General features: G+C 44.5%; 1 long non-coding RNA gene across 11 annotated transcripts in view; it reads left to right on the top strand.

The window, feature by feature from the left end:
• The window catches only part of LOC110470605 (uncharacterized), a 120151-nt gene extending 110958 nt beyond the window's left edge, over positions 1-9193 (top strand). For all 11 annotated transcript variants that reach the window (XR_014956460.1, XR_014956465.1, XR_014956462.1 and 8 more), the window contains one exon: positions 973-9193. This is a non-coding gene — a long non-coding RNA (uncharacterized LOC110470605). The remainder of the gene's footprint in view (positions 1-972) is intronic.
• The last annotated feature ends 273 nt before the right edge of the window (positions 9194-9466 follow it).

Genomic DNA, 9466 nt, shown 5'->3' with positions numbered 1-9466 from the left:
TCCTACCAAATGCCCTTTATGGAAAAGCAATGATTTCTCATTTCTCCTTTGCAAGCCTTTTCATCCAAGGGTGCCTTGGTTTCCCCAACTTATATGTTATTTGATTTCATGAAATAGATGTAATTTCAATACAGGGCAGGGTGCCATGTTTTCTGTAACTACTAATTTGTATCAAACTTTCTATTTTTCATGATCTTTATATTTTTAATGAGCTGTCAAATGAAGCAGAGGTGTCAAGAGTGACTGGAGGGATGTGACCGAACAAGGCCAGGTTGGAAAGGTTTTGAGCAACCTGGTCTAGCAGGAGGTATCCCTGCCCATGGGAAGGGGACTTGGAAGGGGTTGATCTTTAACTTAACTTTCAACCCAAACCATTCTATGATCTCAAGGTAAAAGGTTTTGATCAGCTGCAGTTTATAGGACAATTTCTCTTTGCTGTTTCTTCAGGGCTCCTGGGGTGGATCAGAGGGCTGCTGGTGGGTTTGCTCTCCACTTGCACCAAAAAGCTCAAGGGGATAAATGCTACAACTTCTTATTTAGCCAATTTTGGACACAGTTTCATCCTGATAGAAATTAAATTTTGTATTGTATGCTCTGGGATCCTGGATTGATAGCCCTGCCAAGTTTCTGTGATTCTCTGCCACCTGGGCTCTGACCTGTCCAGGTTGCATCACTGTGGTGGTGGCCAGGAACCAGGGGAACAGCAGGAGCAGCACGGGCAGCCTTAACGCTCTCCTGTAATTCAGATTTGAGTGATGAAACCCAAGAATGCAGAGCAGCTGGAAGCGGGTCTCAGAGTGCTGATAGTGGGCAAGCTGGGGAGTATCACATTTCTACCCAGGGAATAGGCTTTTTTTTCTTCCCCCCTAGGGTTAAGTCTTTTGTTTTGTTTGTGTATTCTGCTCTTAGTTTTGTGCTTTTCCCCGAAGTTCACAATAGGAAATAAATCAAATTCATCTCTTATTCTTGCAGTTTCCCAGGAAGGACGGGAGGAGGAACACCTCATCCCACCCTCCCGGGACTCCCAGCCTCTCCATCGCTCCTGGCCCGGCCTCTCCGCGCAGCTCCAGAGGTCTGGATGTTACCATCCATCACAGCAGCTCCGGCTCCAGCGCTCGCTAAACGCCTGAATTTCCCGCTGGCTCGCTGAACAGCTTCCAGCTCGTGGTACATTACACAGCCACCGGGTGAATGGGGCTGAGCGTTCCTGCTTGGCTGCGAGCGCCGCGTTCACCTGAGCTCGCTGGCACGATGAATAGTTCACCGCGGCTCTGGTGCTAACCCCCTTTGTGAACTAGCAGTGAGCCATGTACCTTATTACAAAGGCCGACAGCTCCCTGGAAACTTAAATCCACTCTTTTCCCCCTTCCCTACCATAGGGAGCTATAAAAGAAAAGGACTTGGTTGGTAGGCATGTAATATAACAAAAACCCCTCTGTTGTGGCAAGATCCAGGCTCCCCAGTAACAATGAGGATTATGCTCTCGCATCGAAAATGCAGTTGCTAGTTTTAACTGCAGTACCTTATTACAGATTCCTACAGAGCACATTTATGTCAGGGGCTTGGATGTTTAACTTAAGTCAAGCCTGGTAGCAAAGAGAGCTCAGCAACCTCTGGTTTGGGCTGTTTTATTTTCTTTTTTTTTTTTAATATGAAGGGGAAAGATGCAGCTCGATATGCTGCTTTGGTGCTACCTTTCCTCAAACCACTTCTCAGAGAGCTTTAAATAGCCTGACACTGGCACCGGGCAGGAGCTGGCAGAAGAATAGATTTTTTCATCTGATGGCTCGCCAGGGTTGTTTTCAAGGAGGAGAAGTAGAAGAAGAAGGGGAAAGAAAAAACCCAAAAAAACCCTTTTGCATGCCAGTCATTCATTGCCTGCCAGTTCCCATGGTTCTCCTACGGATGGTAGCCACAGAACTATTCAAAGTACAGTAAACACTGAGGAAAGTGAAAAGAAACTCATGAAGCAGAGAACAGAGAAGGAAAAAGAGTTGGGTATGGGATACACGGTAGTAAGAGTCACTTAGGGATTACTTTAGGGTGTACCATGAATGCTTCACTCCGTGCCAGCAGCAGTGGCTGGAACAGCACATTTTAGGGAGGACCTACCTCACTTCTGCAGGGAGAAACAGCTGATGTCACAGCAGGTGGGGCAGAGGGGAGGCAGTGACTCTGCTCTGGGTATCACATATGGAAAAAAAGGGTGTTTGCAATGTCATTTAGCTGCACGTGGGAGGAGTATGTATAGTCTCCTGCATGGACTGCAGATCCCAGGGCACTTCTGCCATCATTCTTCTGCTCTTTCATCCTCTGGAGTGAATTTTTGGGTATTTTTTAATTTTGATTTTCTTCTTAATAATAATTATTATTTGTTTCATAAGTCAGGGAAGGAAAAAGAAAGAGAGGAGATGAAGTGTGACATGCCATACCTGGCAGTGTCCAAGGCCAGGTTGGACAGGGCTTGGAGCAACCTGGGGTAGTGGAAGGTGTCCCTGTCCATGGAAAGGGGTTGGAATGAGATGAGCTTTAAGGTTCCATCCAGTCCAAATCAGTCCATGATTCTAAATGAGTTTTGTAGTTTTCTTGACATGAATTCATTTTTCTTTCCTCCAGGGCAGGGGAGCTGTAGATGGAGATCTCTATAACGAGACCACTCGTGCAAGGGACATCTGCCTTGCCTTCATTGTGTGTATCATATTTAACCCCCTGGGATGAGAGGTGATGTACCAGAGAAACCAGAATTACCTCATTCAGAGAAAAACTTTTAGAGAGATTGAGAGTTTATTGCTATGGATTTTTCTGATACAGTTAAGCACAGGAAAGATGCTGAGATGGATCCAAATCTTCCTTTCCTGGGAGTGGTACAATGTGGTTTCCATATTGGTTTTCCTTTAATAATTTTCATTATCAAAAATATCCTTTCTTTGACAAGCTGTTTGAAACCCTACAGATTTATTTGTTGTTTACATTATGAGTTGCACAAATCAAACCATACAGGATTGGATCAGAGGATAGATTTCTACTGGCTCTGATTAAAAGATAATGGGAAGTCCCACTGGCCTGGGACAGTTCTGAGATTCATCTCTTGAGTTTCTTGTGCCTGAGGTTGGTACCTAAGACAGACACCTGGTCCCATGATTTTTATAATTCCAGTTACTCTTCCTGGTGCCCTGTGAGGGTCTCCCCTGCATTCCTGCGTGGGACAGGTTGTCCCCTGCTTATGCACTCTTCTGTGAAATGAAAAAACTCAGGACTTACTTATGGTATCAAATAATGCAGTGTTTAGGAAAACAAACAAACAAACAAACATAAAATCCACCACAAAACTCCAAAATCAAACTGTTTTTGAAGGAAAAGGAAGCTGCACTTGGAGAAGAGGGCCTAAGTAGAGCAATAAGAGCTTTTAGGTGTCTTGAAGTCTGACTCTTGTGAAGATAAGAAGGACGAAAAGTCATAGCAAAATTTGTATTTTCCTACAGCCACGGAAAGTGTTTGTAGTTGAGTGGAGCGGATTTACAAGCGACAGGTGAAAGGGCACTGATGAGCATCTGCCCAAATCTGAGGACCAGCAGACTTTGAGGGTGCTGGTGAGATCCTCAGTGCTGTGCAGCCACAAAGGTGCTGCTGGGATGGTGGGGCCCACTGGGGCTTGCTCAGCACATGCCCTGTGATTGTGGAGAGAGCAGAGAGTCCCAGGGAGATCCCGATTGTCTCACCAGCTCCCAGGCCCCTCTCTCACACAGCTGCAGCCCTGATTCATCTCTGTTCCCAGGCTCTCCTCGCCAGTGAGAGTGCAGCAGGCACCTGGTGTGCTAAATAATCCTCGAGCAGGCTCGGAGATCATTAACTCTTCCGTCACCGCGTCAGGGTGTTGTGCATGTGGGATAGGATCCCACAGGAAAGCGGCGGAACACCTGGGTTTTATTGAAGTGGGTACACGAGGAGCAGACCTAAAGGTACAGGGCAGCCTATTTCACAGCAGTGGAAAGAGAGGAAAAGTCAGCCTGAAGTGTGTGTGGGTCTTCTCAAAACACCTGCAAGTAATATTGGAGAGGACAGATGTGAGACTGAGATGTGAAAGGGTGAAAGTGGCTTGATCCCCACCTCAGCTGTAAGAAGGCAGGGAGCAGCATCAGGGGAGTGTTTGAGGGAGGTCAGGTCGAGCAGCAGGAGGCTGAGAGCTCCCTTTGAATGGCTAAAAGCAAAGGTTGCTGTCAGCCTGGCTGCTCCTCAGTGCTGCACAGCAAAAGGTTGGGATGGGGAGCAACCATCCCAGGAGATGAAGAACCTCATTCACTGTGCACATCGTGGTTGGACAGCAGGAAGCATTTCTGCACTGAAAAGGTCATTTGGCATTGCAAGGGGTCCCCAGGGAGCTGGTGGAGCCCCTGGAGGGTTTCCAGAAACCTCAGTGCTCTGGATTAGTTGTTAGGGTGGTGTTTGATCAAAGGTTGGACTTGATGACCTTGGAGGTCTTTCCCAACCTGTGATTCTGTGATTCTTTGATCCCTACAACTGTTTCCTCCGTCACTGGTTTAAAAGGCTCCTGGCATTCCGTGTCCTCATTTCAAGAAGGATATAGCTTTGTACCACTAGGAGAGGTACACAAGGGGAAGGAGAGTTGACAGTGACTCTCTTTAGCATCTTCCTCTGACTCTTTATGTTCTAGGAAATGAAGGAGTGGGAGGAACACCACACTTGATGCAGGCATATCTACCTGTGACCCTGCACTCGTGCAGCAGGTTGTGCACTGACCCTGTGCAGCTTCCTTCATGCCCCTGATGGTTTATAGGGGAATTGACAGCAGGAAATGCAGCTGAAAAAAGCTGAAAAAAAGTCTGCTATCCTACAAAATAAAGTAATTGTTGCATAAGGGGACAGGCCTGGGTTCTGCGATGGCACATTAAAAACAACCCAACAAAAAAGTTACATGCGCTGAGAAAACAGACATCTGGTCATCTGAGACCAAACTCTGACTTTTTTCTTGAGCTGCTGAATAATTCAAAAGGCCAATCTTATATTCAAGTAGTAAAGTGTGGGTGTAGACATGTAGACCTCTCACTTCCAAATGCACCTACTGTGGGTAAGCCATTGTTCTGGATGACCAGTACAATTCCACAGACACAGAGTGTTGGGAGAAAGACAGGAAATCTGTTTAAATACACCCCAGAAATGATGAGTTACAGGAAGGTTATTGAAAGCTTCAGAGAATTTGGCTGAGTGTCTGTTGCTGTTCTCTTCTTCCTTCCCTGGTCCCAGCTCTCTGCCATGTTAAAGTGAGCAGGAGAGGTGGCCCTGTCAAGCTTTCAAAAGGCAGAATACTGAAAAGGTCAGAGTAGTAAACTATGACAGAGCATGTAAGTCATTATCATTCTAATATTGCCTCTGTAATGAGAACGAGAGCAGAGAAAATTATTGTGAAATACATTGTAAAACTTGGGAAAACGTAGTTCCATTGCTGCCTAAGTTCTTTAATGACAAATTCTATGTGTGTCTTTATACACGTGCTCTGTAGATTGAAGAAGGCTGAAAGAAGAAGATTTGTGGCAATTTCCATGGTAACTATTCATTTTTCCCCCCAACCATAAGGAAAACTCACATTGCTGCATGGCTGGGAGAAACTGAAGCAAACTAAAGAGCTTGGGGGTTTTGTTTGATTTTTTGTGTGTTTGTTTTGCCTGTTGTTTGTTTTTATTTACAGTCTGTCAAAACTCTGGCATTAATTCCTGACATTGGAGCAACACAAAATTGAGGGTGAGGTATTTATACTGTATCTAGGTCCATGTAACTCACAAAAGTCCCATGCTGTATGATTTAATTACATTTAGTTGCTAGAGATGCTTCTTTTGCAAAAATCTGTGTGACTGATAACTTACAATCCCTTATAAATTCATGAAGACAAAACAGTCAAAAAATGGTGACATTGGGAGCACAAGCTGGTAGAAGAGCTTATAGCAAAATAAAAATGAGATTGAAGAAACACCTGTGGAGGTAAGTCCCACTTAAGTCTGGGTGTTGGTTTGTGGGTGACTGCTGTGCTGAAATAAATCCCTCAGACCCACTCTCCATCCCTGCAGGGGAACACCAGACCAGGAGGGTTCACTGCAACTGGTGGGAACAGAAATATCCAACAGAAAGTTGTGCCAAGGAAGGTTTAGGTGGATTTTAGGGAAAATTTATTTACTGTTAAGGTGGTCAGACATTGGAACAGCCTGCCCAGGGCAGTGGTGGAGTCCCCATCCCTGGAGGGATTTAAAAGCAGTGTAGAAGTGGCCCTTGGGGACATGGGTCAGTGGTGGCCTTGGCACTGCTGGGGAAGGGATGGACTCAATGATCTTAAGGAACTTTTCCAACTTTAGCAATTCTATGATTCTGTGCTTCTGTCTTATTCTGACAACCTGCAGCCTTTTATGCACTCAGAGGTTTAAATAAAGTTGATTATGGCTTGATTTCTGTAAACTGTGGAAAACTCCACTTCACTGGGTTTACAAGCTGGCTTTTGTCAGTTTGGCTTTCTTTGATATCTGAGACTGCAAATGAAAATACAAAATGAAATTAAAGTTGTACCAAATGTGCAATATGTCGTTTATACTAAGGAAGATGGCATTTCTGGGTGAACTGTACACATCCAGGGCTTTGATCTTCAGGTGGGAGAAGCCACAGTCAGAAAATGCTCACGGCATTTAAAAACTAAGTTATGATCACAGGAAACCACCTGTGATATGTTCTGGCTCAGGTAATTCAGAGAGACAGGGGGAAACAGACTCTTTGCTCATCTAGTTCACCCCTGCCATGGGCAGGGAAACCTTCCACTATCCCAGGTTGCTCCAAGATCCAATGTCCGACCTGGCCTTTGACACTTCCAGTGATCCAGGGGCAGCCACAGCTTCTCTGAGCACCCTGTGCCAGAGCCTCACCATCCTCACAGAGCAGAAGTTTTTTTCCTAATATCTAATCTAAACCTTCTTTCTTTCAGTTTGAAGATGTTCTTCCCTGTCCTATCACTCCTGTCCCTCCATCTTTCTTGTAGGTTTCCTTCAGGTACTGTAAGGCTGAAATTAGATCACCCCAAAGTCTTTTCTTGTATGGACACATGACAGTGGCTGTCCTGAGTTGGACTAAATGTCCCTGGTGGGTGGGACTGAAGGTCCCTGGTGGGTTGGACTGAAGGTCCCTCAATGCCGCTGCAGCCCCTGGCAGTGTCCATGAAATCAGGACAAGGGACACCTCCTCGGATTTCCTTGAAGCACTCTTCTGGAAAGCAGTGATTCAAGATGGCTTTTGTTGGGAACATCTGGGATTTGGTTTCAGGCTCAGCTGTAGTGGATGTGAGGAAAAGTGTGTCTTCACGGTTAATTTTTAGCTTATGCGACAACATTTAACGAGGTTGTTGAAATGTTTAAAAGATGGCACAAACATAAGTGTTTGTGGCTCCTCAGTTGGTGAACAATCTGCTCTGACCACAGCACGAACTTGATTTATGTGAGAGGGCTGAAGTACCACAGAACACCAGAAACCCCTCAATCTCAAGGTTTTCTCATTTTGGCAGAGTTTGCACGGGAACAAAAAAAGGTGTAAAGGTCTGTGAGCTGCTTGGCTTTTGCAGAGGAGGGTGGGGGTTCTGAGAAACCAACTCTTATCCCACACCTCACATTGGCAGGTAGCTGAATTCCTCCAAAAACTCTTTATTCAAGGGACATGAAGCACGGGACTTGTTTCATAACCAGGTCGTGGACTTCAGAGGGAAATATTAGACCTAAGAATCTGCCCCTCACATGAATTTGACAAAATAAGTTCTGACTTATTTAATTCAAAATATCAGACTGGAGGTGTATTAAAAATCCAGTGGGAAGTGTGTGGTGCTGCAAGGGTTAACTGGAGCATCAGTAGTTTTCTGAGAAAGCAGTGAGGGGAAGAAATCTGGACCCAGATTCCAGGTCCTGGTTCCAGCTAAGCTTCACGGGGTGAGCTTGACTCTTCTCTTTAAAAGGCAAAAACAATACTGTGCCCCAATTATCCTTTTATTTTGCAAAATGTCAAACTGCATGTGATCCATTTAATTTCTAAAAGTGTTCCAAATGGGAGAGCTGTCTAGATGTTCCTTTAATTGAGCAATATCCTGCATAGCAACTATAGTTTCAAACATTCCTGAAAAAGCTACAATAGACCTAATACACATCCAGAGCTTCAGTTAGACTCTAAACTCATTTTTAGAGTTAAAACTCTATTTAACCTGTAGTTGTAACTCCTTACTGAAATTCTCATCTATTTTTCCTTCAACCTGGCTTGCAAAGGTGATGCCTTTTTTTTTCTTAAAGTTGTCTATAAGCTCTTCCTCTGATGATGGATCTGTGCTGTACATTCACCTCCCAGAGCTGAGAAAAGGTCACTGGCAGTTCACTCTCTCCTTAAAATTTGAAAGAGTGAGTTGCTCCGTAGTACTAAAGTTACATTTAGAAGCTGTGAGACATAAAAACAATATTGTGCCAGCTTGTCAGAAATTCGCCGAGCAGCTGCCCCTCAGGTTTCTCACGGATGCATATGTGCATATATCTGGCATTTTCCAAACTGTAAAAGGTCTGAAAGCTAACTAAAACAACCAAGGCAATTTATTCACTGAACAGAGGACAGTGAAAATCCTGCGGGGTTTCCCCCCCCCCACACACACAAACACCTTTTCTCCTATTTTTCCCCTCACTGGCAAGAACGTGGACTTGGTTTGTCATCTTGTGGGCCTACCTATAGCAGTGCAAAGGTGAAATGCCTGAATATTAAGCCATAATCCATCATTGTACACACACTAATTACTTTCTGTCCTCCCCTCCTCTTGTCACCGTGGTCCAAAGCAGGTTTTGGAGGCTGAGTACATTCATCTGAGATGTTTAGCTGCCACGCTCCACCGCATCCCTGTATGATCTGCCTGGGCTCAGGCCCCCAGAGGAAATTTGTGCATGCATACTGTATGTGAACTTTAGATAAATAAATAAACAGGAGAAACAGCTTCCAGATAATTGAAAGCGAGTGAAGGAGGGAGCAAAAAGAAAACAATTTCTCAGGGGAGAAGCAGGCTGAGGTGGCAGGTATGATTAAAATCCATATGATTTATGAGTAGGTGCATTACTAACATGACAAACCTTTAGTATTCGTTTGTTTTGTTGCATTTGACAATAAAGTTTCTTTTTTCAACCACTTTTGCTTTTTTTCCTTTCTTTTTTCCCCCCTTCTTCTTTCTTCCTCTTTTTTTTTTTTTTTTTTTTTTTTCTTTTTCTTTTTTTTTTCTCCTTGTCTCCTTGCTGCAGGTTTTGCTCAGGAGTTAGCCACTCAGGAATTCCTAGTGCCTGACTGAGCAGTAATTTAGCAAGCTCTCTTGTGCTCTTTTCCTGTCAGCATTAACATGTCAATTCATTTTAATAGTCTGGGCATGCGCAGAGGGGATGCATTTTCTCAGTAGGTATCCCATGAG

Source organism: Lonchura striata, chromosome 7 (assembly GCF_050655825.1).
Source record: "Lonchura striata isolate lonStrDom1 chromosome 7, ASM5065582v1, whole genome shotgun sequence".
In the NCBI taxonomy this organism is placed as follows: domain Eukaryota; kingdom Metazoa; phylum Chordata; class Aves; order Passeriformes; family Estrildidae; genus Lonchura; species Lonchura striata.
Note: the sequence above shows the minus strand (reverse complement) of the source record. Positions and strands in the feature narration are given on the sequence as shown.